The sequence below is a fragment of the Poecilia reticulata genome, chromosome 1 (assembly GCF_904066995.2).
Source record: "Poecilia reticulata chromosome 1, P_reticulata-male-v2, whole genome shotgun sequence".
NCBI lineage: Eukaryota > Metazoa > Chordata > Actinopteri > Cyprinodontiformes > Poeciliidae > Poecilia > Poecilia reticulata.
The window spans coordinates 2650692-2678191 of record NC_088830.1 but is presented as its reverse complement, the minus strand read 5'-3'; the positions used below and the strand labels follow the sequence as shown (position 1 = coordinate 2678191).

Below are 27500 nucleotides of genomic sequence, written 5' to 3'. Positions count from 1 at the left end.
AAAGTGAGGAGCTAAAGTTCACAAATGACATTGAAATAAAATCCAGTAACATTTGGTTTGAGGTGATTCCTCTGGAACTTGTTGAAGGAAAAATATGCCAACTTCAGAAGATATACTTTTAACTTAACAGTGCTCTTTGGATTCAGTCTGTATTCTCTCACATTTAGATCATCAAACCAAATTTTAGATATACCATAACTGATTGACACCCGCTGGTTTGCAACCAGCTTCTGACTATGAGAATTTTTTTATACATTTGTGTGATGTGGTAGATCTCAGGCAGCTGGTGAGAAAAATTATCTCCTAGTCTCAAAAAGTTTGGCCTGGCTTAAGGGAGCAAATCACCTTCAGCTATAAAACACATTTCATGTCAAAACAGAGTGGTAGAGCAGGGAGTCAACAGTCAGACCATTAAGTAACTACAGGTGTCATTTGTGATCACTATTTGCTTGTTTTTTATTTTTATTTTTTATGTATCCCCCTGTACCTCTTTTAATAGTCCCTTGTCAATAAATAAAGTTTTTTTTTAAATTGAATTTGAAAGGAATTGAATTAAAGGTCATCAGGAAAGAACAAGTTATCTTTTACAGACAATTAGCAGCAGCAACACTGTTTCCGTGTTTTATCATTTTGATAAAAATCTTGAGACAAGACGTTTGACTGCAGATGGTATCTCAGCATTAAAATGTTCTTTACAAATACTACATATGGCCTGTGTTGGGACTTTTCAGGGTCAAACCACATTTTCCTTGAGATAAGGTTTTATCTATGTTTTACCATCATGGAGAAAAAGAGAACTGTTATGTTCAGAAAAATGCATGATCACTGGCTAATATAATGTATTATCCATTGAAGCCATTTATGTAAAGTATTCTTTATGTGCTGATTCCCATGTATCAATCAGAGTAACATTGCTGTTCAGAACTGGAGCAGGATGCACATAGAAAAACATATGACTATGATGATACAGGCCTTATACAGGTACAAGCCTAGACACAATCAAATGGATGTGATCTGGCACATCCATCTGGATGTGCCAGATGGATGTGATGTTAATAAATTGATGCTGTAGATAACAAATCCACACACTGGAGTGTCTTTGTACAGTCAGGGGAATATGTTTTTTGTAGAACACACAGCATTCTCAAGTGTATAACTTTTATTTTAGCAGACAATCATGCATTGTTGTTAAAAAAACCTTTTATGTCTGGACTGAAGCTGAGCAATGCAAGACTAAAGCAGGAGGTGGAAATAGCTGTATCATGTCATTGCTTAGCAGGCCACCAGATAGATTTTTTGTTTTCATAAAAGCAAATAAAGATGTACTTTATTATTTGGGCTTTGTTTTGTTTTAGTCGATACTCAGCACAAAGTTAGGGGTGGACATATCTCATATTTCTCTCTTATCTGAATTTCCCCCCTGGTACTGACTGTAGAGCTTGCTGACTGACAGACAAACTGAAGAAGCTTTGATAAAAACACAACTGGTTGTTTAACTTTTAAATCTCTCAGGGCACAAAAGACAAAACACAGGAACCAATAACTGCTGCAATACAGCAGTCTTTTGAAGTTGAAACTGACTGGGGATCAGGCACTGGTGTGTATGTGTATCTGTGTGAGAAAAGATAAGAAGTAAAACAGAAAGCGGGGGAGAGAGGTGGGAGTGAGTTTGAAGGTTTGGGGACTGCAGTGGAAACTTGAAGGTCAGTGACTTAAACTTCCTACTGAGAACAATGACAGAAAAACTAAATAAAATATGTCAGTCTAGTCTTTAATCTGTAATGTTAAGATGCCATTAAACAAGGTACTTAAGCTCCTACTGCTCTAATTGAACTGCTCAGTGGCCAAAAGTACAACCGTATGGTCTTTTTTTGGCAGCTTGCAGTTGAGAAGCGCCATTGTTTGTGGCCGGTAACTAACCAGCCTGTAAAACTGTTCCTGTGGGTCTGTCCTGGAAATGAAATAATTTTTTCTGTCTGGTTTAAAGTAAGGACAAAATCAGCCAACTACTAGAGAGGTAACAAATCACAGTGAGGCAGTAAATAATCGAATAGACATTATAAGCTTTTCTCTTGGTTGCATAGGAGATTCACTTAAAGAGAAAAATGTGTGAGGGGACAATGACCATCTGGTCTTTAACTGGATTTAAGTGGAAAATACAGTAAGTTTCATTTTATTTGATTTTTTTAACCCTCCGATGTGTGAGCAGTCTTCCGTGAGTGGGTCCTTTTTGACCCGGGTTACAATCAATGTGTTTTTATGCTTCTTTTGTCATTTTGATTCAAAATAATGTTTTGTATAATACTTTTTACTGTGTTTTATTTCACACAAGAGTTATTTCATGTTTGAAATATTTTCATTTTTCACTTTTTAAAATGTTTTTAGAACAATTTGTAGAACATTTCTGACAATTTGTAGAACATTTTTTAAACAAAATGACAAAAGTAGCAATTTTACAACAACAATGATGTGTGTGGGTGTGTGTGTGGGCATGGGGGGGCTGCAAAAGAGCACGTTTCTTGAAACAAGCTAGCTAACCAGGCTAGCTAACATTACTGTCTCTATTCTATTATGTTATGTGTATCACACATGTGAGTGTGTGTATGTGTGTGATTTATTTATCTATCCATCCATCCATCCGTCCGTTCGTCCGTCCGTTCGTCCGTCCGTTCGTCCGTCCGTTCGTCCGTCGAGTCATGGGGTCAACAGCCTAAGTAAAGAGGCTCAGAGTTCGCTCTCCCCAGCCAGTTGTTCCAGCTCCTCTGGGGGAAGCCATGGCATTCCCAGACCAGCTGAGAAACATCGTCAGTGTGTCCTGGGTCTTCCCCGGGGCCTCCTCCCGGTGGGACGTGCCCGGAATACCTCACCAGAGAGGCGTCCAGGAGGAATCCTGACCAGATGCCAATCACCTCAACCTGCTCCTCTCGACAGGAGCAGCAGCTCTACTCTGAGTCTCTCCTGGATATCTGACCTTCTTACCCTATCTCTAGGGGAGAGCCCAGACACCCTACAGGGAAAACTAATTTTGGCCGCTTGTATCCGTGACCTCGCTCTTTCGGCCATGACTCAAAGCTCATGACCATAGACGAGGGTAGGAACTTGGATCAACCGCTAAATCAAGAGCCTCACTTTTTGGCTCAGCTCTCTCTTCACCACAACAGACTGGTACAGCGCCCGCTTCACTGCAGACGCTGCATCAATCTGCATGTCGATCTCCTGCTCCTTTTTTCCCTCATTGGTGAACAAGATCCTGAAATACTTGAACTCCGACACTTGGGGCAAGACATCCTGCCCGACCCAAAGAAGGCACGCTATACTTTTCTGGCTCATTTATTTATGCATTTATTTCTATAGCTATTAATTTTTATTTTATTTATTGAGATGATAAAAGAAAGAACCTTGAACACATTGATCAACAGGTTTTGCATGTCATTCAACACATTAGCTCTCTTGGTTTTCTCATCCAGGGTGTCAGACACGCACACACAAATAATACACATGCACAATAAAGTATAAGTGGTAATGTTAGCTAGTTGGTTAGATAACTAGTGTTGGCTAACTTTGAAGAAGGGTAATATGTTGATTCGTGACAATAACGCTGTCACTGTACACACACAAACACATTTGTGAGATAAAAAAATAAAGATGATACTTATATGTAAGAGTTCTTGCTGTGTAAAATAATATTATTCAGGGGTGACAGTTAGGTCTTAGTGTGTTTGGTTCACAAAAAAATGTTTTCCTGACAGTCACAGTTGGTAAGAAACAAAGATTCCCATTAATTTCCATAGGAAATGAATGCGGGTCATTTTGGACCCACCCACAGAAGAATGGGGTAGTGATATATAACATGCTATTTCTTAAAATGTATAAAAGATAAATTAAACATTTGAATTGCATGATATCAGTAACATGTTTCTTGAGGAATACCTTTAATATGAAGTGATGAAAACTTTTCATTACAAAGATATTGCAAAAAGATGACCTCACTGGGTCAAAAAGGACCCACTTTTGCATCAGAGGGTTAAGAAAGACATTATTACCTTTTTGAATACAGCAGTAGTTTATGTTTTTCTGTTCTCATACAGTAGTAAATGGAATCCCAGCATCTTCTGGATAAAGAAATCCTGGAATCTCCTCTCCCAGTCAGGTTTAGCTGTAACAAAGCTTTTTAAATGGAAAGAAAATGCCTAATTTCTGATTGTGAATTTTTAATTAAGTTTAATACACCTTTAATCAGAAACAGTTGGGGAAGTTTGCTTGAAAAATTGCTGAAGAAATGAATCATTATTCATTTCTTGAATAATGATTCATTATTCTTCTGCTTTATTCTTCTGCAGATTGTCTGATTAAAACATTGAATAGACTCATCAGATGTATTAACGTGTCACAGTCTTGGTGCCAAACACAAGCTCAGTTACGGAAGCCATGAGGATTTTCAGTGAGGTTGCCACATGTGTCTTGTTTGACACTCAAACTGTGATGGCGACAGCACCACAATGAACAATGTCTCAGTGCTTTTCAGCAGCTTTATTAGCTCCCTACTAATTTCACAGCATCAAACACATTTAAGCATTAGTGTTGTGAAAACTTACACAACATAACAGCCTGACACCAACAAACATAATCTGCTCTGAAGACAAAATGCCTCAATATATTATGTCTCGGCTGCATAAATGCTGCTTTTATACATGCTTTCTGCTCTGATAGATCAGTGGTACCAGGAGACAGAACTTGAATAATTCGCTTTTATTATTGTGGACTAAGAAAAAAACAAGGCATTGTTAGGAGCCTGACCAGCTAAATAGCCACATTCATTTAAGATTCTTTCAAATCAATTTTATACTTAAGCAGCATCAATCCATACTCTTCCCAAGGTACATTTAGCATTTAAGCTGTGTTTAGTAATTTTCTAGACAGCTTTCCTCACAAGGAGCACAATATCTGCAATGAAAAGTGATGCTGCCCAGGAAGAAGATTTACGATTCAGTTTAAGATTCAAGCAAGCGGCTCAGTGCTCTAAAATAATGGACATACAGCACACGGAGGCGGGCAGAACAAGTGTGAAATACTTGGTGTTAAAGTAGCGTTAAGCTGCCAAAATGCAAACTTAACTGTCATGATTATGACATATTTCAAGTAAAGGCTTTCTCCAGTTGTCATTTTTATCAGCTATTCAGCAAGCCTTAGACCCATCACTGTGAATCACATAAACAGAAACAGACACTGCTGGTTCCCCCTGAAAACTGATAAATACTGTGGAGACAGAAACTTACTCAAGAAAGCCTATTTTAAAAAAAGATTTCTAATAAAAGAAGTAAAATCCTATTAAAAAATATTTAGTTTAGTCTTAGTGTTTTTATGCAGAATTTGAACAAATTTAGTTAGAAATACATATCAATAATTTTTATTTGTCTTATTATTGCAGTTTTACACAGGGATAAACTACCTTACCTAACTTAAAAATAACTTTGGTTATACTTTATTATGTTCATGCTAGGGACGGGTTATACAGCCAAAAAATTGATATATTCATGATATATTTTTTTAAATGCCTCAAACATTCGTGTTCCACATTTATTGCTTTTTTCTTTTTTTCTCTTTTTGGAAGGTGTATATATCTATCTATCTATCTATCTATCTATCTATCTATCTATCTATCTATCTATCTATCTATCTATCTATCTATCTATCTATCTATCTATCTATCTATCTATATATATATATATATATATATATATATATAAAATAGAAAGATATTACTTTTCTTAAAGAAATATCTGATTTGGGACACAGAGCAATAAGTACTTTCAACTCTCACTTCCACTGATTTATCTCATTTAAATGTTTATGAGTTAGAAGACGTTACTAGCTGCAGCTAGCTAGCTTCCTCTCTATGTTTCTTCATCATATCGTTGCGCTTCTAGTCAACCGGATGTTGATAAAATGCACAGGAAATATGTCTTCTGTTTCATAAAACTCTGGCCCTGAACCTATTAACAATTAAATCATACACAGCTAACAGATACCTATCTGAAGGACGGCAGTGCTTTGCAGATATACAAGGAATTATTTTTCATGAAACAAATTGTGGTCTCAACACATCTCTAGAGACTTACCAGGACTGCTGTCTTCATTTCCACACGGTCATCAGTAGGGAGCTTTCACTCTTTGGTCTGACTTCTTGCAGTGTCTACCTTTCACTCTCTTCCAGTGAAACTTTGTTTTCACTGTAAAAGAGCACATTGTTATGTATTTTAGTGCATAACAGTGAAGAATTGTATACAGAGGACTGGATGATGTGCTTGTACATTCGCTTTAGGGAATGTGGTATGGGCAAGAAAAATAAGCACGTGGAAACCCGAGAGATGAGCTAGATTAGATGGGAATTCTGTTCTTACATTGCCAAGAGACCACTCTGGGAACTAAGACATGTTGTTGGCTTTGCCCCATCCCCATATGTGCTCGCTCTTCCTCCGCCAGCACTCTTATTCTCTTCTCTTTACTTCCCAGTTCTTAGTGTGTGTGTTGGGGTGGAGTGCGGGGTGGACAGGGGGAGGGGTAGGAGGTCACAGTATGTAGGATAAGAACACTAACATGCTGAAATGGAGGGTTGTTAATTAAACATGAATGTTCTTTCTGCTTTGCTCTACCTCTATGGCAGGATGCTACTCTCAGTGTCTGCGTGTGTGGATGTGTGTGTATGTAGGTGTGTGTGTGGTTTGGAGAGGCTGTGTGTCCCAGCTCGGGATGTCCCATATTGGTAGGGCTATTTGCCTAGGTTTTCTGCTGAACTACTTTAATATTTTACACCTGCTCCCCTCACCTGCTGTCACTAGCAGAAGACACACTGCTGCGTCATTCACTCCCAAACTCCTTTAATGCTTTCACCTCTAATTTATTCTCCTCTGCTACTTTTTATGTCTTCCTCTTCTCTGTCTCTATCTCTCTCTCTGTCTTTCTGTCTGTCTCTCTCTTACTCTCCCTTTGTCTCTCTGCCTCTTTCCGTGTATCGTCTTTTAATTGTCTTAACCTCCTGGCTCATTTTATCTGTGGCTGTTATTCTCAGGTAGTTAGGATACAAAAAGATCCGCAAGTCACAGTTTTAGAAAATCTCCCTAGCCATCAAATCTTATGAAGTGAGATCGAATGACGTTTCTCTTAACTTGGTTTATGAGAAAAATACAGTTTGTAGCTGGGATGATACAGTTAGTGTAGTGACAATAAAGAAGAACAGACTCCAGCCCTCAGTTCTGATACTTGCTGTCATTATCTAGCTGCATTTTCATCACAGGTCTTGAGATCTAACTCCTTCTAGCTCAGCTCAGGAGCAGAGCAAACGGAACTGGTGGCATGTCTGAGATAATTCTGTTTTTCTATGCAGGAGCTACAGCTGCTATGGCCTAACAAAAAATAAGTCTTACTATTTTCATTTGAAAAGATCTATTTCCACAGAGAAATGTGCTAAATTTGCAAAGATCCTCAACAACACAATAAAAATTCCGTCTTTTACTAAGAAATTACTGAACCTTCATATTCACAGCTAACATCTGGAAGGACAAACACAGCCTGGTTTCTCTGCATAGCAGCAGCTGTTAACAGTTGCTGTTCAGTATTTATTTCTTATCATTCAAACACTGTTGTCCAACAACCTGAGCCGTGCTTTGATTAAATGTCTAGAAAATATACTTTCTTACACCCAGCTCCTACTGTGTGTATTACAGGCTACATATGGCTACATATGTTCACACTGAAAAGCTTTCCATCTGCACTGGAGGGAACATCTGGTCTTAGTGTTAAACTAAGGGGTGCCTTACTGGTTAGAAACCATCACTTACAAAACCCTTCAAAGTTAATGGGGCACCTGGTAAAAATATGAACAAAGCCTTTAATATGTTCAACTTTTAGAACAAAAGCAAGAACATACATTTTTGGTAACACTATATTTGAAGGGGTGTGCATAAGGCTGACATAAACATGACATAACACCTGTCATGAACATGAAGGATTGTCCATAAATGTTTATGACTGTTGTCATTCTGTAAATAATGAAACTTTTTCAAAAAAGGTTTTATTGTCTCTAGTGACCTTTATTTGATAATGAATTGACAGGAAAGAATGTAGTGACAGAAGGGGGAAGACTTACGGCAAAGGTCACCATAATGGGAATTGAACCTATGACAGCCGAGTTGAGGATTAAGGCCTCCATATCTGGACTATGCTTAACCCCTGCGCCACCACAACACCCCATAATCACACTTTTAAAGCAAAGTTGCACTAAAAGTCCATTAAAAGTGCCAACTTTGCATTATTTGGTAAATAATAAAACTTCTAATGCTAATTTTCATTGAGTAAAAGTGTCAACTTTGCATTAATATTGCCATTATTTACCAAATAGCACTTCATGACAATAGTCATAAACATTTATGAAGATTCCTTCATGTTCATGACAAGTGTTATGTCATGTTTATGATGGTGTCATGTCAGTACTATGCACACCGCTTCAAATAAAGTCTTACTAAATTTTCTATAAGAAAAAAAACAGGTAAAGGGCATGTTAAAAGTATTCACCCCCTGAATGTTTTATTCTATTTATTTTACAAATCAAACAAGATAAAAACAAACAAAAAGTGTAATAAAAAAGTAACTACGTAAATATTCACTCCCTTTAAAGTAACTGATCTAATTCAACAGAGGTCCAGCCAGATGGTGCTAGTGGTCTCACAATTAGAGGAACGGCGGTCCGTCCAGCACCAGCCCTGATGGTGCTGGAGGCGTTAGTCTTGTAACCAGTGGGTTTCTGGTTTGTCTTAGTTGTTGTATCTTTGGGCAAGGTACTTTATCCTCTTTGCCCACTGGTGGCAGACAGAGGTCCAGTGGTGCCGGTGCATGGCAGCCTCACTTCTAGAAGACAGCTGTTACCACCATCAGCGCGTGAGTGAATGACTGAACGTAGAGTAAAGCACTTCACACTATGTTCAGTCATTCAACCATTCACACACACATTCACATGCTGAGTGGTAAGCTACATTGTAGCCACAGCTGCCGTAGGGCAGTCGGACAGAATCATTTCATAATGTACTTTTCCAAGTCGATCAAATGAACATTTTTTTTTTTCAATGACATTCAGTTTCCCTGGTCTAAGCATATTTTGTGACAAAGGATGACCATTTATCCTATCTGTTCTTCAAAATGGGAAAGACAAGACATTCGAGGCTGATATTTTGTTTATTTCCAGTTGGAAAATATCTGCAAGAAAGTCATAATTTTCCTAATTTGCCCATGTCTTTGGTAAAGCCATTTTTATCTTGCAAAAAAGTTACAGAAATGTCTAAACTTCACTGTTAGAGAATGCCAATTAAAAGATGGGTCACCAAATCTCCCAGATTTTACTGAATGGCAGAGCGTTATGTGTACTTAATCTTCAAACAGTTAAAAGACCTATGCCTTGGAGACCAGGAGCAGAAAATGTAATTCATCATGATGCCAGAAACAGAAAATGTATTAGAAACTATGAATCCAGAAACCACTGGCTCAAGTATAATTAGAGATACGCAGGGGAATCAGAAGACAAGATTAACCATAACAAACTGGCTAACATATGAAAGATTAAAGGCAGCAGTAAAACTAATCCAACATGGCCTCTCAAAGCACAGTCATAAAAAACAAACACAAACAAAACAGTGATGCAGAACTAACAAAAAGAAAAAAAATCCATAAACATCTTGCTGTATTTGCTATTGTCTGTGTCTGGAAAGCATGAGTCCCTGCTGACAGCAATGCAATTTTGATGAAAACATTTTTGGTTAAAAATAACTGCTTCTATGAGATGCATCAGTACATACCAGAAATATACAGCAATAATGACACAGAGAGGTCTTAAAATACCAGACACTTGCTTTTTTTATACCAGTTTTGTTACACAATGTTTAGAAAAAGTATTCAGTCTCTAGCCCCTGGGATTGTTTTTACCCTTTTATTGCTTTTACATAACAATCATGATAAACAAAATGTGTTTTTTGGCCCCGCTCCCCTTACTAAAAACTACAAAAAGTCAATTTCTTAATTGTTCAAAATAACCCTAGTTGAATGAACGTATTAACCATAAAATAGGTGATTACATAAATATTCACCCCCTTCAAGTCAGTATTTAGCAGATGCACATTTGGCTGCAGTCAAAGTACAGAGTCTGTGTGGACAGGTTCCAGTCAGGCTTGTACATCTGGACAGCTCAGTGTTAAGTAATGAGTTCTCCATTCTTCCTTTCAAAACTTTTTAAGCTGTGTGAGGTTGTGTAGGAATCGGCAATGAGTGGTCCTGTTCAAGTCCTGCCACAAACTGTATCCAGTTGAGATCTGGGCTTTGACTGGGCCATCCAGAACATCTTGCTTGTTGTCTTCAATCCTTTTGTGTAGCTGCGGCTTCAGGTCATCGTCTTTCTGGAAAATAAATGTTTTCAGAAGACATACTTCTCTTGCAGATGGAAACAAATTGTCCTCCAGGAGTTCCCTTTATGTTGCTGCATTCATTTGACCTTCTAACTTGACAAGCCTCCCAAGGCTTGTCCACAATGCTGCCATCACATGACTTCACAGTGGGGATGGTGTGTTTGTGGTGATGTGCAGTGTGCAAACACTGCAGATGTTGATACTTTACTCGAGTAGCAATAAGACTTTCCTTCACCAGAGGCTCCCTCACCACTCTACTGTAAAGCTTTGACTGGTGAATAACCCGACAACAGCTGTTCTCTGAAGGGTCTCTCTAAGTCAGCTGTTGAAGCTTGTAGTCATGGTAACTTAGCATCCACTCTAACTATTCTTCTTTATGAGTTTGTGAGGATGGCCTGGTCTCGGCAGATCTACTCATGGGTCATATTCCTTCCATGTCTTGATAGATTGAACTGAACTCCAGGGAATGCTCCATTCCTTAAAGATGTTTTTGTATCTATTCCCCGTCTTGTATTTTTCAATAATGTTTTCACTGATTTGTTTGGAGTCTTCTTTTGTTTTTGTGTTGTAATTGTAGCTGGGAATACTGACTAACCAGTTGGACCTTCCAGACTCAGGTGTCTGGAAGGTCCAATCACCTGAGACACACTCACTGCACTCTGGTGGTCTCCATTTGTAGAGAAAAGTTTTTCCTTTTGACATTAGAGAGATTTTATTTTATTTATTATTTTTTTGATCAAAGCCAAATTTGTTGATCATGACTGATTTGTAAAATCAAAAATGGTTAAAACATCCAAGGCAGTCAGTACTTTATCTGGTTTCCGTATAATCAGGGTTGCATCGGCTGTTTTCTTGTGAGTAATGATTTTGTGACAGGATCTCAATGGTTTCCTTGATAAACATATTTTACTCAAGAACAAAAATAATGTTCCTTCTTAAGTTTGTATCTAGTATAAGATGTGCAGCCTCACTCCTTATGTTGTTTTTGTGAAGTTATTTTGGCATCTGCCTTTCAGGCAGACTTCATCATCAACTTTCAGCTTGGACTGCTTTTTCTTAAAGTAACATTATCACTGCTCTTTAGTTAAGCATGTGATAAAGTTTCCGATTTATGCTTCTTAAACAAACTTTCATCAAACTGCACCATTATTTAAATAAACATTCCTTAACGATCTGTCTGGAAGGAAACCACCTGGAATGTATTATCTCACTTACTTAAATGTGTGAAAATTGCATATTATGGCTAAGTATCCTTCAGATGCCTCTTTAAATAATTTGCAATCATCTGTGCTCTTATCACTGTAAGATGTTTTTTGATAAAGCATGGAGCTAAAGCTGCAACATTAATAATCACTGGGGAAAGAATCAACACTCCTGTACACATTGCTGAATATAGCAGTACGAATCTGTACATACATTCATCATTTTTCTGTAAACTGCTGAATAAATTCCTCAAAACATTTAAAATGTTGTATAAGCTGCAGCTATCTGCTTTACTCAAAGAAACTCCATCTTACAGTAAAGCAGTGTTTGTCAATTGCAGTCCTGAGGCCCCCTGCTCTGCATTTTTTAGAGGTGCCTCTGTTTCAGAACAGCTCCTCCAAATTATTGCATTACCTCTTCTGTAGCCATCAAGTACTGCAGAAGCCTGTTAAATCACCCACAGATTCAATTCTGGTGTGTGGCAGAAGGGAAACACCTAATACATGCGGCAGCAGAGCTTGAGGATCGGAGTTGAGAAACACTGCCGTAAAGAAAGGGCCTCACTAAATGCCAACATTGATTAGCATTATAAGCATTTTACTTTTCGGCAATTTAGTGAGCCAGGGGTGTCTTCTAATTCTTTATCCTATAGAAACCATATTTTGCTTACCTGACAGAACTGCAATTGCTTGCTTTGCATCTCTATGTAGCCACCAAGCAATCGCTGACTTTATTGGCTGCTTAGAAGTAGCTTGATTAAGGACATCCATTGTCTGTTATTTCCAACAATTACAACTACTTGTTTCAGTTTGGGAAACACAGCCAAAGTACAGCATTAGAGCACTGAGTGATGTTCTGCTGAAAGTCCCTGTCTCAGCATAAGTTCATTTGTGCAAACAAACATTTCAACACGGTGGAAGCTTTTCCATGCAGCAACCAGTTTTATTTCCATCAGAATACAAACTACGTGGAGTGTTTTATTTTAGAAAAATAAAATCTTGTGATGAAGGTTTTATCACTTCTAATTATTTTGGATTTTTGTCCAAAGTTTTAAACTTCCCTTAATTAATTTGTGCTTTGCTTTTAAGGAGCCAGACTTTATGAGCAAAGCAGTTGTATTGCTTGTTGCCGGTAGAGCCTGTTGCTCACTGGTTCTACAAAATAACTGGATTGACTTTCCATAGCCAAAGAACCAGCTCAGCCTCTCATCATTGTGTTCCCATAAACAGCTAAGTTAGTAAACATTTCATTTTTAAAGACATTTTATTTAATATTTTGTGAGCACTGCAGAACAATTTGCAGAAATCACAAAATTCCTTGAAACAGACTCCCTCAAACCTTAAGATTAATTTACTAACGCTGAACTATCAGAATTTATGAAGTCTTCTCTATCCTGACTGGTGATCTCTGTTCAGTACCTGAAAAAATAAGAGTTACACAGCATTTCAAGGGTTTACAAAAGAGATATTAAAGGACTGAAAATGTTTAAGAGTTAACTGAGAACAGGTGTTTTTGTGGAAGATCTAGCTTAGCAATGGAACCATCCATCCATTTTCTTTACACCCTTGTCCCTTGGTGGGGTCGGGAGGGTTGCTGGTGCCCATCTCCAGCTAACATTCCAGGCGAGAGGCAGGGTCACCCTGGACAGGTCACCAGTCTGTCACACGGCAACACAGAGACACACAGGACATACAACCATGCACACACACACACACACACACGCACACACACACCCACACACACAAGCACACACACACACACACACACACACGCACACGCACACACACACACACACACACACACACATGCACACACACACACACACACTCATACCTAAGGGCAATTTGGAGAGGTCAATTAACCTGACAGTCATGTTTTTGGACTGTGGGAGGAAACTGGAGTACCCAGAGAAAACCCACCATGCACAGGGAGAACATGCAAACTCCATGCAGAAAGACCGGGGCCGGGAATCAAACCCAGAACATTCTTGCTGCAAGGCAACAGCTCTACCAACTGTTCCACTGTGCAGGCGCAATGGAACCAGTTCTGGAAAAAATATAGTAATATTTTGGAATGGTCTTGAATAATCTGTACAGCATTTATGAAAGTTTTTCAAAATTCTTCTTTGGCCTTTTTTCATTTTCTTTTTCAATTGTTATTGAACTGCGCAGGAGAACCGTATGTCCAGCAGATCAACAGTTTCTGAAAGTCATGTCTGGGAAAAATATCCTTGTGACATCTGTAGCTTTAATGTTTCATTTCTATATAGGCATTATGAATCATTTTCTCTACCACTTTTTGTAAATAGGCTATGATCTCAACATTTCTATGTTTTTTTAAACAAACAGAAACAAGACCAGATTGTGGTGAAATTTCAGCTTAACGTTGGCCTGATGTCATGAAAGCAGACCACCATTATCTGGACCGCTGAAGGAAAACTCCTTCCAGTAGCAGCTGCTGTCCAGCAGCTTGGTCTTCATAGTCCTGCCTGGCGGTGCTGCTGTGCAGCCCCAACAGCTTAAGCTGCTTTAACACTGCAGCAATCACTCTGGCTCATCCCAGCCAGCTCTTATTCTTACAACCAGTGGTGTTCATGAGGGAAAGAAAATAAGCTGGCCCTTTTTTTACTCTTGGGTACAAATTGCCCTTTTCCAATACCAATAAGAAAAAGTTCTGGCTTTCTCACCACCCCTCTCACAGAGCATGACCTCCTCTGGCTAGAGAGTCAAGATAAAGTTGAGACTTTTATTTATATTCAACCATATTCCTGAAAACTAGCTGAGCAAGGCACGATGTATTATCTGTCTGGGATTAATCCAAGGCGTCGTCTGTGACTATTGAGAGAAGTGATTTGACTCAACAAAATGCCGACATCAACTTGGGTTCCCTGAACTCAACGGAGTTCAGGGTAAGTAAATGAATGCTATCTAAAAAAAAAAAAGAAAAAAAGACATCATCTTCCAGAAGTCAGAATAAGTCACCAGTTTAAAATGTGTTTGCTACATCTGGTTCCAGTGATAACAGGAAAATAATGCTTCCTTCTTTTGAGTGACATTATGTGTGTTGTTGCAAAAAAAAAAAATTCTGCGGATAAACTTTTTTTTTTTACAACAAAACAAACTCAACATGACTTAGCATTGCATTACTCAGAGATAGGCTGAATGCTGTAGCTTTTCCGTTGTTTCGTTTTACCTGCAGGCCGCTGATAAATTCATCTACAGGAATGAAGCGGTCGAGGTATGACTGCATGCTGATCCTGGTTAGTCAAGTTGGTGAAATAAATCTAAAAACTCATATTTTTAAAATTTGACAAGGAGAAGCTCAGACTTAAAATAAATCTAATGAAAACTTAGTTTCTTACAAAAATACTTTTAATTCTTTAACTTTTTAACCTTTTGTCATTTAACAGCTACAATAATCAGTGCATTTTATTGGGATTTTATGTGACAGAAAACCATAGTTATAAAGTTGAAGGAAAAGGATCCATGGTTTCTAACATTTTTCATTAAAATATCTGAAGAATCACATGAAACTCTATCAGACCCTCCTGAGTCAATGCTTTGCAGAACTACCTTTTGCTTCTTTAATAATTGCATGTTTGTGTGGGTTTTAGGGTATCTGTGCATATCTCTATGCACATCTAGAGATATTTTTTTGCCCATTCTTTTTTATGACACTTAAAGCTGTCAGATTGGATAGTTTCTGTGAATCATAATTTTGATTGTCAGTTGCATTTAAATCTGGACTTTGACCAGACAGACACTTGAGCATGTTCTGAAAAACTTAATTGTTATTTTGGTTTCATGCTTAGTGAGTGTCCTGCTGGAAGGCAGTGGATGTTTCACAGTGGGGTCGGGTATCCAGTGTTAGTTTTATTCCAGCGTTTTTGACTCATCTAACCATATTAGTACCTTGGATCTCGCCAACTCAACTCCTCTGACTGTACCACGGGCCTCTTGGTCACTTCTCTGATTATTGCTCTTCATTTTGGTGCATGACCACTACAGGTTTGATGTTTTGATCGTTCTTTGCATTTCCAGATGATGGACATTGCGGCCATTTTGTTTCTACTTCATCTGCTCCCTCTTGGTCCCACACTCTTATCCTTTAGGGATATTTCCTATCATTGCTATAATAATATTATCTAGCTGTATATTTCTTTCCTTGTAAATAAATTCTTGAAACTGCACATTTTACAAAAATACCTTAATACAATCAACATTTGTGTGGCCAGCAGTTTTCTTCTATTAAGTGAAGAACAAACTAAAGCACTTATTTTTGCACCAGAAATGATAGCCATAAAGAAAGAAAATCTGAAAAATTGTTGGCTGATTATCAGGTGCATTTCAAGATCCTTGTTTTGACCTGCAGATCTCTATATGGGCAGACACTGACTTCTGCATCCCCACGCCTCCATTAGGGTCCTGTGATCAAACCAAATGAAAGACAGAAAACTGAAGGAGATAGAGCTTTCTCTTCTGTAGCTCCAGGATAGTGGTGATGATATGGTTATCATAAAGAGGAAGGAGGGGTGCTGATTAATAAAATCACAATAAGATCATAAAAAACTTACTGCAAAATTTTACTCCAACTATTACATTTCCCTTCCCAAGGCCACAGACTTAATCTGTGTGGGGAGATTGTTTATGTTTGGTCTATTGACCCACTGACAGTGTGTTCAAATTACAAAAGTCTTTTCTGGAAAATGCTGTCTGCAGAGTAAATTCCCTCATGTAACCATTTGTGTCTTTATTCGTATTCTCTGCTCATGCTGGCGCTGAGTCTCAGTTGTTTGCTCACTAAAAAATGACTCCTGGAGATATCAATATCTGCTCGGCAAAACTGCTGCAGCTGTTTAGTGTACACAGTGTTGATGTCCCCTGTTGGCTGCCTGTGCTTTATGCCTGAACAGCAGGATGCTGCTTTCATTTAACAGAGTGTCACATACATTAAGAGAATTACTTTGACTAGACCTACTGTCCACCAATGTTTCTGCAGGACCTTTCTGTAAAGGTGTGTGTACATAATACTTCACAAATCCTTCCAATATGTCAGCACTCATCTCCGCTCAGCCTCCAACATGCCACAGTGCAGCAGTCATCCCACAGAAGTTAGCCTCCTTCAGAGCATTGATATATTTGCTCATCCTCTCCCCTGCATCACTGTCTCCTGACCTCCTATTTCACAGCTACCCTCTGTGTTTTTTTACTTGCTCCCTTTCATTTTGTCATATCTCAGCAGCCTTATCCCAGTTCCCCTTTCTCTTGTCATTGCTTCTGCTCTCCTCCTTCTCTCACGCCCCAGTTGGGGAGGACACTGCCATGACAATGGCAGGGCTGTGGTGTGGTGTATTTGTCTGTGTGATGTCACACTACAGCAGCTCGATAGTCGCTCTGTCTTTTTTCTTTTAATCCCTTTGCTCATGAACCACTCTGCTATTTTAAGATTCTATAAACCTTTTCAAAGAAGCTTCAAGGGAAAAGCTTGTCCATGCACCACGTACCACACATGTGTCTTTCTGTGTGAACGATTCGACGTGTGGCAAAGGGAGTATTTCTGTTTATTTGCTCATGTGTCATATCAACTCATCCCAGAATTTTTGGTCCAGTATTTTATAATTACTCCAAATCTGTTAAAATCTTAGGTTGTTTTGTAGATTGACTTGATTGTAGTCTCATTATTATTTAGTGTTAGTTTTTTATTTTGGTTAGATTAGTCTTTTTTCTGCTCAGTCTTCTCTTAGTGATTCTAGTTTATATTTCTTTTCTTGCGTCTAGTCATTCCTAGTTCCCTGTGTACTCTCCCCTGCTCCTTGTGCCACTGAATCTCTCTTCCTCTACCATATATATATATATATATATATATATATATATATATATATATATATATATATATATATATATATATATATATATATGTGTGTGCGTGCGTGCGTGTGTTCTTGTCACGGAGTTGCCTGTTGTAGACGAAACATAGATCAGCTGTTTGCCCACCTAGAACCTCAGCTTTCAACAGGATTGCCTAAGAGAACACAAAAGTTACAGTCCTCGGTGCAAAGTGGAGGGAAGCTGATGAACGGGGCGAGGCGATAGTGTTTGTATTGGGTTGGCTCTGTTCTGGCAGGTTGTGATCAGTTCCTGGAGTAAAGGTGGCCATAGTGAAGCTGCAGTTGTCTCCATCATCCTTTCATGTCGATGTTTTTACAGTGGTCTCATTTTCTTACCTGGCATAAACCTGTAATCCTACCAGGTATGTGCAAACCTTTTATAGCCACTATATTTGCTGTTTCTGTCTAAGGTTTGCCTTTCCCCTGAGTGAAATGATGGTAAGAACCTCAAAGTCGAACTGAATATTTAAGATCACATCTGATGTCATGTTAATAAAACAGTCAGGATCTCTAGACAGTAAGAGGACAATAAACCTGCCGGTAAATCTGGCTCATTATTACTGCAACCTAACAATATCTGAAGTCCTGAACTGTTAGATCCTGCACCTTTCATCATATTTTTAACAATGCACAGAGGAGCAATTCTCTCCCGCTCAGTAGCACTTTGTCTAGCATTTCTGAGTCACCATGGCACCTTTCCCAACTTAAAAAACATGAGGTGACACTGCCTCTGCATCTCCACTAGAATTCCATGAGGGGAGATGTGTGAAAAAGGAAAAATTGCTGAACACAGTCAAGGTCATGACTGAAATACAGTTTTCTGACCTCAATAAAAACTACCCAGTGCAACAAATACATTAAACATGTTAAGAGCTTAGTGCTCTTCAGACATAACAAACACCCTATAAAGTATTTAGTTGCTGCTGATGTATGCAGAAGACAATTTAAAGTTGTCAACTCTTTTTAAAAGCTATTTTTAAGTGTGCATTCACACTTGCCCTGCTTACTTTGTTTTAATCAAACTTTAGTTCATCTGCCTAGAAAGTTAATTTTGTATGTGCAATTTTGAATGAACAATGAAACAGACCAAAAAAGACGGCCAAAAAAATAATATATATATATATATATATATATATATATATATATATATATATATATATATATATATATATATATATATATATATATATATATATATATATATATATATATATATACTGTTATATATATATGTGTGTGTGTGTGTGTGTAGCTTACTCCTACTCTCCCATTTTACCAAAATGAAATGTTGGAAATTCATTTTAAAAACCAGCAGGGATTGCTGAACGTATATTATGATCTAATTTTAAGCTTTATTTCTAACAGAGTGTTCCATTGTCTGTAGTTTCATACAAAATGATTGTGTTCAGCGTTTTTCATGCATCGGCTTGGAGCATGGCTGGGGGCACTAACTGTTTAGTAGAGAACTACTAATTTAATGCTACTGCTGACATTTAGTACATTTGGTCTTAAGGCACAGTGCCAGAATACCAGCTGCAGGTATTTGTCTCCAAGATCTTAATAAAATTACACCTCAAAACTATTGTACCAATACTTTGAGGTGTCAATACTGCTGGTTCTATAGAACAGTGTTTCCCAACCATGGTTCTCAAGGCACACTGACCTGCATGTTTTAGATGTTCCCCTGTTTCAACACACCCCATTCAGATGATTGCAATTCAGCAAAACCCACCATCAGCCATCAATTAAACTCATGTGTGCTGAAGCAGGGGAACATCTAAAACATGCAGGTCAGTGAGCCTTGAGGACCAGGGTTAGGAAACACTGCTTTAGAACACTGAACACTGAATTTACATTTTAATGGTAATATGGTCCCTCAGACTTACATGAATAGATAATTGGTCTGTTAAGCTGTCAAATTGTTTCTTATCTTGCAGTACATGATGTTTTTTTTTTACATGGACTAAAATGTGATTAAAATTAACACAATTTTGTAAAACCATGTGACAGTTCATCCATCCATCCATCCATTTTCTTTACATCCTTGTCCCTTAGTGGGGTCGGGAGGTGCTGGTGCCGATCTCCAGCTAACGTTTATGCAGGGGAGTGAATTCTGTTAGTCAGGGACTCGCTCTGCTAATATAACCACTTCTTAAACCAATTGCAACAGTCAACTGAACTTGACTGCATTATTGTATAATTAAGACCAGTTAGAATGTATGTATGTATGGCTGGACTGAATTGACCATTCTATTTATTTCTGTGAAGTGCCTTGAAGTGACATGCGTTTTAAATTGGCAAAATATATAGACAAATTGAATTGAACTGCTCCGGGCTGCACAGTGGCACAGTTGGTAGAGCTGTTGCCTTGCAGCAAGAAGGTCCTGGGTTTCGATTCCCAGCCCTGGTCTTTCTGCATGGAGTTTGCATGTTCTCCCTGTGCATGCGTGGTTTTTCTCTGGATACTCCGGTTTCCAACCACAGCCAAAAACATTACTGTCAGGTTAATTGGCCTCTCCAAATTGTCCCTAGGTGTGAGTGTGTGTGTATGCATGGTTGTGTGTCCTGTGTGTCTCTGTGTTGCCCTGCGACAGACTGGCGACCTGTCCAGGGTGACCCCGCCTCTCGCCCAGAACGTTAGCTGGAGATAGGAACCAGCAACCCTCCTGACCCCACTGAGGGACAAAGGTGTAAAGAAAATGGATGGATGGATGAACTGTATTCAACTGCTTAAGATACAAGTATGTGAAATGAGCTTCCTCTTTAGGGTCAATGGACTCAGCCTTAGTGATTAGATGGGGAGCTTTTTCATTCTTTGAAGTAGAGCTGCTGCCTCTTCCCGGATGCCTCTTGTATTCCTCCCTTTGTAGGTTTTCCAGCCACATCCCACAGGGAGGAAACCCCAGGGAAGACCTGGAACTCTGAGGGCCTGTGTTTTGGTTTCAGCCTGGGAATGGTTGAGATCCCAAAGCAGTGAGCAGGAGTGTGTCTTTGGGAAGAGGGATGGTTTCCCTCCTGGACCTGATTACACTTCTAATCCTGCTGCTGTAAATTATTTTTGCATATTTATACGTATATGTGCAGAGAAAACTAGCACAAATATCTTAACAGTACATAATAGTGAATTTCTTAATCAATCAAATAGGAAATGCTTTTATTTTGAAGAACAGGGTGTTAGTTCAAGCACCAGAGTATAGTTGATAAATCAAATGAATCAAATTCACCTTTAGCAGAAGAAGATGAGAATTTCTTTAAGAGCTTTACTCCATAACTTAATGTACATTTTAAACACATTTTAATAGTACATAAGTTGAGAAACACACTTTTACTAGAAGCAAAAGTGGGCCTGTGTAAAATTGGCCTCAATATCAACATTTGGAGTAATCTTCAGATATCCAGTCTACACTTCACAAACAGAGTTTTAAAAATCTTGATTTTGGAAAGCCTATTGGTTTCTCTTATCTTACCAAATATTTACTTTAATAATTGGACAAGAATCCATCCATCCATCCATCCATCCATCCATCCATCCATCCATCCATCCATCCATCCATCCATCCATCCATCCATCCATCCATCCATCCATCCATCCATCCATCGTCTACACCCACTTGTCAGGGGGGCTGGTCATTGGGTGAAAGTTTATTTACAGATTGTCAGTTAATCAGAGTTTTATAAAATATCAGTTTTATTTTGAACATGGTTCCTGAGAACAGAACTTCTTGACATTTAATGAAAATCCAAAGCAGCCTGGCATAACTGGAGTTCACATCACTTAATCTACTATAAAAGATGTGGAAAAACATGACACTGGAATGATGCTGGCCAATAGCGTGACAGCTAATGTCACAGTCGTGGTCAAAGACACCCACTACCCCTATGTGCTCTGCCTCTCAAGAGACTTTTTAAAAATATGTTAAAGAAACATTTTACTCATTTTGCACTCACTTGTTTTAATAATGCATGCTTAGTAGATTAAATTTGACATAGAAATATTAAACCCTAATACTTTTATGTCAATATTATCGTCTTGTTGCAGAAATTGAACATGGTTTTCTGGTATTACTTTTGCTATCGGATCCAGAAGTACTTCAGCCGCTTCAGGGTCCAACTAACTTCAAAGATAAAGCACATGACAATGCTCTAGCAATGCTTCATTTAGTGTTTGGCATAATTCATAAACTCTCTGGATAGTTTTTTTATTTCTCCTGAATATTGAAGGTTTTCTTCAATATTCAAACAAACAATAAAACATTGTTTGTAAAAGTATCTCTAAGAGTCTGCAATTTTCTTTGCATTTCAAGTGATCACATATAAAAGTTTGATGTTTATTAATGCATTCTTTTTGTATTTTGATCAAAAGTGTGGTCACACCTTCAGCAGTTTTGTCATTTTCTCTTGAACTGAACAAGACTGTGTGTTGTGCCTCCCTTCATGACTGCCTTATGACTGAATGAATAGATGTTGATTTAAACCATTTGAACTTCATACTCTACTTGGTTCAGAATCTGGAGTTGATAGTCTCATGGGTCTTGTTCCACACTAATGGAAGTTTTTCACCAGAGGAGTCTGCTGCAGTTCTAAATATGTTTTATTTCAGTGGAAGACTCTCTTGTCCTGTACTGCTCTGAGCTACTTTTTTTTCTAGCAGACTTTTCCTAAATGAAATCTACAACCTGCCTCTGGTCATGACTCCCACAAGCCTCCTCAAGGTTTTTCTTAATATACTGCGGCCAAGTGTCATCTCTACTGTAAATAATTCTATGGCCGCTGGGCTATTTTATCATGTTACATTTGTCAGAGTAAGGAAAGACAAACCCATTAAGAGGCTGTTTTTTGTTCTTTTTCTGTTTCTGAATCACAGTTTTTATACAATGTGTTCCTTTACGTCACATATAGAACTGTGTCTCCTCAGAGTTGGTACTTTTGAAACAATCTTTTGCTGATTCTGGCTTCTAGCTCTTCTGTTCCTTTCTTCAAAGGTATTTATGCTGCCTTCACTTAAGTGAATCACGCCTGGAGAACAGCACAGTTCTGGCTAAGCTAATGTCATAACCAAAGAGCAGAATAATTCTCGCAATTTTTCATCTGTCTTATGTTATATCTCTCGTTTTGTCCCCCCAGGGTTCAGTTCAAAATGCATTTTTCTTTTGTGTTATTTTCCACATTACTGAGTCTTTTTTTATATTTTCCTTTTATGGTATGAATTCAACATCTAAAAGCCCTTGCAACTGTTCATAGGAGGAATTTTGATATGATTTGACCCGAGTTTGATTGGGAGAATGGCCAGGATAACATGAGTCAGTCATGACCAAAAGATTTGACAGAGACACAAATTTTATGTTTTATAAACTTTATTGATTCAGTTTTCCAGAGATGTATTTTAGGTGCTTGTGCATAAAAGTAAGATTTGTGATAGTTCAATGCTAGTTCAAGATTTACTGTAACAAAAGCCGATTTTTACCTAGTCTGTGTTGTAGTGAAAAGTGATTAGCTAGCTTTCCTTTAGCATAATCAATCAATCAATCAATCAATCAATCAATCAATCAATCAATCAATCAATCAATCAATCAATCAATCAATCAATCAATCAATCAATCAATCAATCAGACTGAAAGCTTTAAGACATGAACACATGGGCCTGAAATCTCTTACTCTTATCTCCATAGAAACACAATTAGAAATAGGGATTTCCTCATCAGGTTTGTCCTTTTGATTTTGAGTATCAGCCTATACCAAGTCCTGATCCAATACTTCAAAAATAGATTTAAAGAATGAAGAAACAGTCTCTGATTCTAATGATTTTAAGAAGAATATCAAGACTTGATCTGACAGGAAATAGTGAAAGTTCCTCTGAACACCAGAAATCCTTTTGTTGTTGACACAGGGGGATCACAGCAGCACTGAGATCATTTTCTCCAATTTGACATTTATTATGAAGAATTTTATTTACATTTCATGCAAATATTACAATGAATAACAAACATAGGAGCTGAAAAATAACATCTGAACGTCTGAAAACATCTGCTGAGTAAAAACTCATTCTTGCGTGAAAATCAAAGCTGTTTGCCAGCATGTTTAGCTAACAATTGTTTTTATCCTGTAAAGTAACACTGACTGTTGTTTTTGAGCAGATTTGAGTGTTAGTAGTTGAACTGGGGTCCACATGAAAGGTTGGAAAGTGTTAGTAAAGATGAAATCATTTGCTCGTATAGAACCTAAATGTTCAACAGCAGATGAAAAATGACTTTGTGTAATAATAAGGATTCAGCAGAGACAGTGACAGAAAAGAAGTATGGTTCTTGCATTGTGTTTTGTTCCTCTCAAACAAAAAAGTTCTGCTTGCCACTTTTTCAAGAGTTTCTGCTGATTGACTTGATGTAATTGGGGAGTGAACAAAGGAAGCATCCTCCAGAGGAAAAACTCTTCAGATCATCTAATAACTTTTGGTTTACCCACAAGCCAATTACTGCAAAAGGTTCAAATCCATTCATCCATAGAAAACCATTTGCCAGGTAAGAAGACCTCATGTATTACTTAATATTTGAACCCTAATATCACCTAAGACTGATGATTAGATCCCAGTCATACTGTTGGCTGCCGGTGGAGCAGCATGTTTAATTAGTTTTCATTACAGAACGTTAAGACTAAAAATGCTCTGCTCTTGTTTTTCATGTCCTAATCTCATCCCTGTATCCCAATTTTAAAAAAATGGATACAAACTGGTGCAACAGACTGGCGACCTGTCCAGGGTGACCCCGCCTCTCACCCGGAACATTAGCTGGAGATGGGCACCAGCAACCCTCCCGACAAGGGACCAGGGTGTATAGAAAATGGATGGACAGATGGATGGATATTGGACTCAGAAATAAAACCTCAGGAAACAGGAGATCACAGTCAATCTTGGGAGACTGGAGATCACAGCTGAACTCAGGAAACTTAGAAGCTGGAGGCATTGCTGGATCTGTAGCTGCTGATGACAAGGCTGCTGCAGATGAACTGGTGTGAAGGTCTGGTTTTAAAGTTTAGAGTTGAGGAGCGGGTACAAGCGGCCAAAATGGGTTTCCTCCGCAGGGTGGCTGGGCTCTCCCTTAGAGATAGGGTGAGAAGCTCGGTCATCCGGGAGGGACTCAGAGTAGAGCCGCTGCTCCTCCACGTCGAGAGGAGCCAGTTGAGGTGGCTCGGGCATCTGGTAAGGATGCCTCCTGGACGCCTCCCTGGTGAGGTGTTCCGGGCACGTCCCACCAGGAGGAGGCCTCGGGGAAGACCCAGGACACGCTGGAGGGACTATGTCTCTCGGCTGGCCTGGGAACGCCTTGGGATTCCCCCGGAGGAGCTGGAAGAAGTGGCTGGGGAGAGGGAAGTCTGGGCCTCCCTTCTGAAGCTGCTGCCCCCGTGACCCGACCCCGGATAAGCAGAAGAAAATGGATGGATGGATGGATGGATGGATGGATGGATGGATGGATGGATGGATGGATGGATGGATGGATGGATGGATGGATGGATGGATGGATGGATGGATGGATGGATGGATGGATGGATGGATGGATGGATGGATGGATGGATGGATGGATGGAGTTGAGGAGCAAGTTGGGAATCCTGGAGATGATGACAGAGACAACAAGGAGCAGTGGAGGCGTCCGTCTGTTTAAGTACTAAGAGCCTGTCATTGTAAATTCATCCACACAACAGAAAACAATCCTGTTATCTTTACTGTGTTTCATCCAGTATTTGAAAACACTAAATGCTATCCATAAACCATCAGAGTTTATGGATAGCATAAACTATCCATAGAAATATAAAGAAATATAAAAAAATAAGTACTTTAAACAAAGAACGGTGTTGCTTGATCAACATCAATTAATTTAGCAAATAGTTGCCTTATTTTTGTAAGTAGATAGAACAGAATATTTTTATCAGTGTGAACTAAAGTAAAAATGATTCTTTTCTTTGATTAGATCTGCCGTGTTTCTGAGGAACACAAAAATAAACAAAACCCAAAACCAACTCAAACAACCCAAGATCCTGACAGTTTGTATTTCAGGTCCTATTTGTCTAATTTACGTTTTTGTGATGATCTGTAACATTTAAATGTGACCAAAAAAAATATGTCAGGGGTAAACAGTAACACTGCTAAAAGCTCCAATTACTGCTAAACTATCACCGTTTTGTACAGCATGTACACACATATATAATATTTCCTTCATGTTTAGGTGGATAATCTGTTTTACCTTTTTGCATGATAGGAAAACATTTCTATTTCTCTATTTATACAAATAGATGATTTATCATGTTTCTTAACCATTTTATGGACATGCACCGACATCTACAAAGAGAAGCAGTGGATGCCTCAAGGCACTGGCGCTCCATATGTGTCATGCTTTCTGTTGGGAGAGGGGCACCGAGTGAAGCAGAGGAGAAGGTGTGAGTGGGAAACAGACAAAGAAAAGGTGGAGAGAAGGAAGGTTTGAGTGAAGCTTGTGTCAGAGGCATGCCGTGTATGTGTCAGTTCCACTCCCCTTCCTCCATGTTAAGAAGTTCCTCTCCCCCTCAGAGGGAAAACACGCCAACTGGCCCTGACACACAGAGAAAACCAGAGTTGAGGAGCAGACAGAAATAAAAGCAAGCAGAGGAGAAGGTAGCAAAACAAGAGCAGATGAACACATTTGTTAACATAGAGCTACATGAAGCTGTGATGGCCAATTATGTGCCTTGGAGAGCCTGGTTCTGTATGTGCAGCAGTTCCGTCCGAGCAAACAGCACAGCCCTTACTCAGAATTTGTTCTCTCGTGACATTTTATTTAGCCTGCAGCCTCCAGTGTATTTAGGAATATCATGTGCACATTCCTGCTCAGTGAAGGATCATTGTTACTCGCTCAGGACTAGAAATCTTGTTCAGGATCTTATGGATATATCCTTCATATAGAAAGCCGTTTGGCATTCTAACCTTTTCCTGTTACTTTGCAAAGGTTTATCTCACTGATTAGCTACTTTCATGTTTAGATGAACCAGCTAGTGAAAAATAACTGGTTGTCCCTAATTAGGTGGATGGAAAGTATATATTAGCACTGTTTTTGGTTCATTTTCTATCATGCAATCAGTTAATCATCAAATGTTTGGACAGCTCTAATAATTGCATAGCAAACACACCCAGATGTGTCAGTTGGGCCACTGCAGCCACTGGAGATGTTGTCTTCTCAAATATAATTAATAAGTGAAAGTCTTTCATGTTGTTTTAGGGATAATTCATGTGTAGCAATTGTGACAATTGGAGTCTGTGTAAAGGGGACCGGCTCCTATTTTTGGACTGAGGTTTGGGTAGTACAGTATATGGCTCAACTGTACTTGTTTTTATTTTGTTACCTTCTTGGCAAATAGAAAGCAATAGAAAGGAGCATTCATGGTATATGCACATAATAAATCTTCTGTAGAAGACATTGTTTGGTTGCTGAGATCGAAGCTGGCATGTTAGAGACAGAGGTGCACCAAACTGGCTTTTTCTGGCTGATTTTCGTTTCCTATTTTTCTGACCTGAAAATGTCCATTTAGATCAACTTTTAGTTTTTCTGTTTAGGGACTTCAACACATACACACACAAAAAAGCATATTTTGATAGACTTAGGAGTTTTAAATGAAGGAATTATAGTAGAATCCCTATTTCATCCCAGCATTTATTTCCCTACACACCATTTTCAGGAGAATTTACTTTTAGTTGGTTCATATTTAGAGGTGTACCTAAAATGAATACCATAGCGCTGTCAATTGGTGATAAAATAAGCCTGTGAAGTTTACCAATTAATCAAAATTATGCAATGGTTAATTGAAACCATTGCAGAAACATTAGAGAGAGAAGGACTTGATTTGGAAAGTTCTGAAGAAGAAAGAAACCACTGAGTTACTAAGTAGCCTAATAATAATAATTTATGTTGGGGAAACATCAAACTGTAGAACTGGGAGAATTT

The 27500-nt window shown here is 38.6% G+C and overlaps 1 protein-coding gene across 1 annotated transcript in view; it reads left to right on the top strand.

Moving 5' to 3' along the window:
• The window catches only part of grin2ab (glutamate receptor, ionotropic, N-methyl D-aspartate 2A, b), a 169280-nt gene that overhangs the window by 48783 nt on the left and 92997 nt on the right, over positions 1 to 27500 (top strand). The gene's annotated exons all lie outside the window — the stretch shown is intronic.